This window comes from Mizuhopecten yessoensis, unplaced genomic scaffold (assembly GCF_002113885.1).
Source record: "Mizuhopecten yessoensis strain PY_sf001 unplaced genomic scaffold, ASM211388v2 scaffold716333, whole genome shotgun sequence".
In the NCBI taxonomy this organism is placed as follows: Eukaryota; Metazoa; Mollusca; class Bivalvia; order Pectinida; family Pectinidae; genus Mizuhopecten; species Mizuhopecten yessoensis.
In genome coordinates this window covers 466,718-474,630 of record NW_018480064.1, presented here as the reverse complement: position 1 = coordinate 474,630, position 7,913 = coordinate 466,718, and positions in this window count along the sequence as shown.

Here is a 7,913-nt window from a genome sequence, read left to right as displayed (position 1 = left end):
AATAATTTCCAACAGAAAATTGTCAAAATATACCCAAAAGTGTTGTTTCCCAATATAAACTATAGTAAACTTTACCCCCTCCCCAAGGGAGAACGGATAGCTCGGGGGTCCTGAAATTTACAATTTAAATAAAGCCCCTGATGATCTTTCCATCCATGCAGAGAAAATGACTGTCATACCCCTGAGTCTGGAGAAGAACATTTTTGAAATATTGATTAATTTTCCCTTTTGGGCCCCGCCCTCGCCCCTAGGGTTGGGGTAGGAATTCCAGTTTTACAATTTAAAACCATCTTCCTCCTCCAAGGATAATTCTGACCAAGAAAAAATAATTTCCAACAGAAAATTGTCAAAATATACCCAAAAGTGTTGTTTCCCAATATAAACTATAGTAAACTTTACCCCCTCCCCAAGGGAGAACGGATAGCTCGGGGGTCCTGAAATTTACAATTTTAATAAAGCCCCTGATGATCTTTCCATCCATGCATAGAAAATGACTGTAATACCCCTGAGTCTGGAGAAGATTTTTTTTGAAATATTGGTTAATTTTCCCTTTGGGGCCCCGCCCTGGCCCCTAGGGTTGGGGTAGGAATCCCAATTTTACAATTTGGTATCCTTATCTACCAAGGATGATTCTGACCAAGTTTGAAAAAATTCCATCCACTGGTTCTTGAGAAGAAGTTGATTATGTAAAAGTTTTCGCATGACGCACGACGGACGACGACGGACGGAAAGTGATTGGAATAGGTCACTTGAGCAAAGCTCAGGTGACCTAAAAATATGAAGACTTATAAAGAGGACATGACCAGAATGCTGTGCTTAGTTGATAAACCAAGACCTTACTCGATCAATAGACCAGGATAAGCCTAACTCAGTCAATTAACAAGATAACTCAGGATAATCTTAACTTGGTTAACACCAGATAAACCAGGATAATCCAAACTCGGTCAATTAACAATAGTTAAACCAGAATAATCCAAAATTAGTCAATTAACAACAAATAAACCAAGGTAATTTTAACTTAAACCAGGATAACGTTAACTTAGTTAACAACAGATAAAACAGGATTATCCTTGCTCTGTTAACAACAGATAAAACAGGATAATCTTAGCTCTGTTAACAACAGGTAAAACAGGATAGACCTAGATCAGTTAACAACAGATAAACTAGGATAGCCCTAGCTCTGTAAACAACAGATAAAACAGGACAATCCTAGCTTTGTTAACAACAAATAAAACAGGATAGACCTAGTTCTTTTAACAACAGATAAACTAGGACAATCCTAGCTCTGTAAACAACAGATAAAACAGGATCATACTAGCTCTGTAAACAGATAAAACAGGACAATTTTATCTCTGTTAACAACAGATAAACCAGGAAAATCCTAGCTCTGTAAACAACATATAAACTACGACAATCCGAGCTCTGTAAACAACAGATAAAACAGGACAATTTTATCTCTGTTAACAACAGATAAACCAGGAAAATCCTAGCTCTGTAAACAACATATAAACTACGACAATCCTAGCTATGTTAACAACAGATTAAACAGATCAATCCTAGCTCTGTAAACCACAGATAAAACATGACAATCCTAGCTCTGTAAACCACAGATAAAACAGGATAATCCTAGCTCTGTAAACAACATATAAACTACGACAATCCTAGCTCTGTTAACAACAGATAAAACAGGGCAATCCTAGCTATGTTAACAACAGATAAACTAGGATAGACCTAGCTCTGTAAACAACAGATAAAATAGGATAATCCTAGCTCTGTAAACAACAGATAAACTAGGACAATCCTAGCTCTGTAAACCACAGATAAAACAGGATAATCCTAGCTCTGTAAACAACATAAACACTAGGATAGCCCTAGCTCTGTAAACAACAGATAAAATAGGATAATCCTAGCTCTGTAAGCAACACATAAAACAGGACAATCCTAGCTCTGTAAACCACAGATAAAACAGTACAATCCTAGCTCTGTAAACCACAGATAAAACAGGATAATCCTAGCTCTATAAACAACATATAAACTACGACAATCCTAGCTCTGTTAACAACAGATAAAACAGGGCAATCCTAGCTATGTTAACAACTGATAAACTAGGATAGACCTAGCTCTGTAAACAACAGATAAAATAGGATAATCCTAGCTCTGAAAACAACAGATAAACTAGGACAATCCTAGCTCTGTAAACAACATATAAACCACGACAATCCTAGCTCTGTTTACAACAGATAAAACAGGATAATCCTAGCTCAGTTAACAACAGATAAAACAGGATAATCCTATCTCTGTTAACACCAGATAAACCAGGATAATCCTGGCTCTGTAAATAAAAAATAAAACAGGATAGACCCAGCTCTGTAAACAACAGATAAAACAGGATAATCCTAGCGCTGCTAACAACAGGTAAAACAGGATAGACCTAGTTCTGTAAACAACAGATAAATTAGGATAATACTAGCTCTGTAAACAACAGATACACCAGGATAGACCTAGCTCTGTAAACAACAGATAAACTAGGATAGACTTTGCTCTGTAAACAACAGATAAAACAGGATAGACCTAGCTCTGTAAACAACAGATAAACCAGGATAGACCTTGCTCTGTAAACAACAGATAAAACAGGATAATCCTAGCTCTGTTAACAACAGATAAAACAGGATAGACCTAGATCAGTTAACAACAGATAATCCTGGACAATCCTAGCTCTGTAAACAACATTAAACCACGAAAATCCTAGCTCAGTTAACAACAGATAAAAAGGACAATCCTAGCTCTGTTAACAACAGATAAACCAGGAAAATCCTAGCTCTGTAAACAACATATAAACTACGACAATCCTAGCTCTGTAAACAACTAATAAAACAGGATCATACTAGCTCTGTAAACAACAGATAAAACAGGACAATTCTAGCTCTGTTGACAACAGATAAACCAGGAAAATCCTAGCTCTGTAAACAACATATAAACTACGACAATCCTAGCTCTGTAAACAACAGATAAAACAGGATAATCCTAGCTATGTAAACAATAGATAAACCAGGATAGAGTTAACTCAGTTAACAACAAACAAACCAGAAAATATTAACTTTATTAACAACTGATAACTAGAATAATTATAACATAGAGAGCTAGTTCTATATATATTCACGATCATAAGGGTCAAATTTGTAAACACTCGTAAACAACTTCTTCTGTACATTTGAAAGACAAAGAGTCATGATGATATGCCAGTAACTTCCTGACATGGAGTGCTACAAAGTTAACGAAACAAAATGATGACCTTTATTCCTTTTCTGAAGAAGGGAACAGCCTAGAGTCATGATCCTTGACCAGTAATTTGCATGCATAGAGTACTACAAACTTTGCAAAAAGAAATGACCTTGACCCTTTGATCCAGAATGCAGGGGGTAAAATGTAGAAACACTGGGGAAAAAAAGAAGTAAAGGTCTACTCATAAAATTTGGCTGGTATATCCCATTGAATGTTTCAATGTTTTGAGAAAAGAATTGAAATTGAAATATGTTTAAGGTCGCGTGGTTAACACTTCAGCCTTCCATGTAGGCGGCTGGGGTTCGATCCCCTAAGTCGTCGTACGCATGGATATTCAGAGAAAGTGTTATTATCCTGCACACACAACTCCAACAACCCAGGTGGAGTATACAATGCTCTGGGGTGGGTGTTGCAGTATCAGTGCTGTAGCATTCAAGTGAGGCGGCACTATAAATGATGCAGTTGGAAGCACAGTCCCACTAAAAACAGAACACATTGCATCTCCAGCACACACGCGCACATACACACATAGGGAGATATTAGCCAGGTGGCATAGGACTAGAAGTTGGCGTCTGATAAGGCAGCTCCTGCGAATTCATCAAAATTGTATTGATAAATGTATATTTCCTTATTGTTCGCTCAGCTGGTCCAAAGGACCAAGGTGAGCTTATGCCATACTGTGGCGTCCGTCGTACGTCCGTACGTCAACGATTTCTTTTTCTTAACCACTGATTGGAATTTAACTAAATTAACTAGCATCGCTAGGTGGTGGAGATTCAAAATTGTACAAACGGTGGGGCTGACCCTCCAGGGGGCTGAGGGGCCGGTCCAAAAGGGGTCAATTTGGCTATATTGCTATTAACAACCTCTTCTCTAGAACTATGCACTGGTTATCAATCATATTTGGTTGATAGCATTCATGGGTGGTTAGGATTCAAAATTATACAAATGGTGGGGCTGACCCCCTAGGGGGCTGAGGGTCGGGGCCAAAAAGTGTTTTATGGTTATATTGGTTTAAGCGACTTCTTCTCTGGAACTGACCCCCTAGGGGGCTGAGGGGTGGGGCCAACAAAGGTAATTTGGCTATTTTGCTTTAAATGGCTCCTTCTCTTGAACTGAGTGATAAATATCAACTATATTTTGTAGGAGGCATCCTTAGGTGGTGGGGATAAATGAATGTACAAATGAACAGGCTGACCCCCCCCCCCCCCCCATAAATTATGATATTAGCATTGACCTTTAGGTCTTGCCACACCCCTAGGGACCTAGTGTCTGAGTCACACCTTGTAAACAGTTGAGAACCCCACCCTATAACCATATGTACAATCGCTGAGTATAAAGAGATGAATGCATATATGATTCCAGGATGGCCCTGGGGGTCAGGCCCCACCCTGGAGACTTACTTTATTGGCCATAACTTCCAAATGGTTGAGCTCCCCAACCCAAAACTATATATACAAATGCTGGGCATAAAGAGACGAATGCAGGCACTCTGGGCCTCTTGTATTAATTGTATATCTATGTACTGTGAAGTGCTTTAGAGTGGCTAATGTTAGTTGGATTGGGCGCTATATCAAATGTTGTATATTATTATCATTAAACAACATCTTCCAAGGAACAGACTGAGAGTCGAGAGACTTGGTCAGTTACTTTTTAGCATGAGGTGCTACAATGTATGCAAAAAGGGAAAAAAATGACTTTTATGAAAAGTCACAGGGGTAGCACTTGTTAAAACACTCCAGTGACATCTTTATCTTTGTGTTTTGATGCTGTTATATATTTTACAGGCGTTGACAATGTCATTTATTTTGTTGGTGTGTAAAGTTTTTGTCCTTGAACAAATTAGTTTAGCGTGACTTTAACAGATGTCAGCATGCCTGTAATAATAGTAATAATAAACTTGTAAAACTTGTAAAGCCATGTATCTTTCCAGAAGCGCTAGCAAAACACAGACTTTCTGTAGCTCCATGTCACATAGAATAGACAAAATTCTAATCGGCTCTTAACAGACATGCCTACATTCACCTAAATACATTGTTTGTTTTAAAGTATTCTATATATAGTGAGCATGATCAGTAAAATACACAATAAATCCTTTCTGTTCCCAGAAAGTGGTTTTTTTCTCAGGGTTTGATGTCCTCGTAACAGCCATGTCAGACGTCAGTGCAGTCCCATAAAGTGTAATGAACCAAAGCTCTTTAATTTACTGTCGTTGAATACATTTCAAAATTATTGTCTGTAATATTTCGTCTTCCCTCCTGATGAACAGGCTTCCCTCCTGATGAACAGGCTTCCCTCCTGATGAACAGGCTTCCTTCTATTCTTTAATTGAAACACATCGTAGGTACAGGAACACTGACTTAAGTAAACGTTCTGTTTTGATTTTCTACAACATGTTTATTTGCACAAGATGCATAGATGAATATATACTACACATTTGACAAGGAGATGCTCTTTCTAAAGGCACTAAATGCCAAGGAATGAATTCAATAAAGTGTGATGCTGTGAATAGCGTTTTTTGAAAATAGTGACAATGTCTTCTTATTATTAGCACCTGGCGTCCGTCCGGCATCAACTTTTTACTTTAACTTCTCCTCAATAACCAAGAGGCCTAGGGTGATGGTATTTGGCCAATTACATACTCGCATGAAGGGCTACCAACTTTGTTAAAATGAATGACCTTCGCCCATTTTCGAGGTCAAATATGTTAAAATCTTTAAACAATTTCTTCTGAATAACCAGAAGGCCCAGGATGATATTTAGCCAGTCACATACTGGCATGAAGGGCTACAAGTTTGTTCAAATGAATGACCTTGACTTGTCATGGGGGTCAATTGTCTTAAAAAACTTCGAACAACTTCTTCTGAATAACCAAAAGCCCCAGGGTGATGATATTAGGCCAGTAGCATGCTAGGATGAAGGGCTACCATGTTTGTTCAAATGAATGACCTTTGCCCTTATTCAAAGTCACAGGGGTAAATTGTCTTTAAAACATTTAAACAACTTCTTCTTAATAACCAAAAGGTCTAGGGTGATGATATTTGTCTAGAAGCATGCTGGGAGGAGGCGCTACCAAGTTTGTTTAAATGAATGACCTTCGCCCATTTTCAAGGCGACAGTGGTCAAATTTGTTAAAATCTTCAAATTACTTTTGATGAATAACAAAAACTTCCAGGGTGATAGTTTGTTCATGTGAATGACCTTGGCATACTTTCAAGGTAACATCTGGTCAATTGTGCATAGATATTTAAGTCATCTTCTCAATAAACAAATAGTTTAGGGTGGTAATAGTTGGCAATTTGCATTCTAGGATGAAGAGCTATACATTCAACTTAATGTCTATGTTTGACTTTCAATGTCACATGGGTCAAATAAGTATAAATTGTTTAACAGGTTCTTTTGAATGATGTTTAGATAAGACAATGATATTTTGCCTATAGCTTTATTTTAGTTCACTTTTAAGGTAACAATTGTGAGATTTATACCAGGTGAGCGATGCAGGCCCATTAGGCTTCTCATTGAGTTTAACCTGCCTAAACTGAATCCTGAGTTACTCAGATCTTTGTATACATGTCTTTGATGTAAAGCTGTTAATGTTGTTAAACAAGAGAGCCATTCACCCCTGAAATGTTAATATGAAATATTCCAACCCTTGAATTGGAGGAGTTCAAATGTGTCTTCAGGGGTGATTGAGTTAACCACTCTTTTTTTCTACATTTTTAACACAATTGATCCTTGTGACCTTGAAATAAATTAAATAAATTTTATAGTCTTAAAGTCCAATAAATAACTTGACAAATACTGACTCTAGTCTTTGTGCTTTTTTAGAATAAGTTGTTTAATATGTTGTCAATACATTTAAATGCTGTGATCTCAAAGGTGGATGAATATTACTTGAATAAAGTAAATGAATAGTCTTTCACCCCAGCATACAACAGAACATGTCAAGGGTAAAGACCTTGTGGTTTTGTAATTAAGTAATTTAAATATTTAACTTCTAACCCCTTTGACTTTGAACAAGGATCAACATGATTTATTGAACAAATCTGATAGCTCTCCTTCATAGAAAGCTACAAGCCAAGTGAGTTCCCACTCCATCAAACAACAGTAGGGATATCCTGACTCTAGGCATCATGGCTCATCAGAGGAAACTGTTTGAAGATCTGAACACATTTAACTATATGACCTTGAAAGAGCTTCAAGGAAAACTTATTTGAACACATCTGACGGGCCATCACCACCGCCTATATACCACCGACTAAGTAGTATGACTATAGGCATGTGGTTCTGTAGCAAAAGTTATCGAGGAAGAAGGGGAAGAAATGTCTCTCTGTCAGATCCGATAAAAACACCAAACCCTCTAATTATTATGACATTTCATTTGAATCCTTGCTGTCCAGATTCATAAAGTTTTGTTAAGGTAATTTTTTTAACAGTAAAAACTACTGGATTGTTAAAGCCTACTGTCATCCTTATCTTTAATTACACAGTAGTGTGTATCAATCTATCAGCTGACGGTGATCATTGTAAATATTACTACATTATGTTATATTGATTAAAGATTAGCAGTGCGTCATTAAGGTACAGAGACTCACACTTCACCTGTTGGAATAACAAAACAAACACAGACA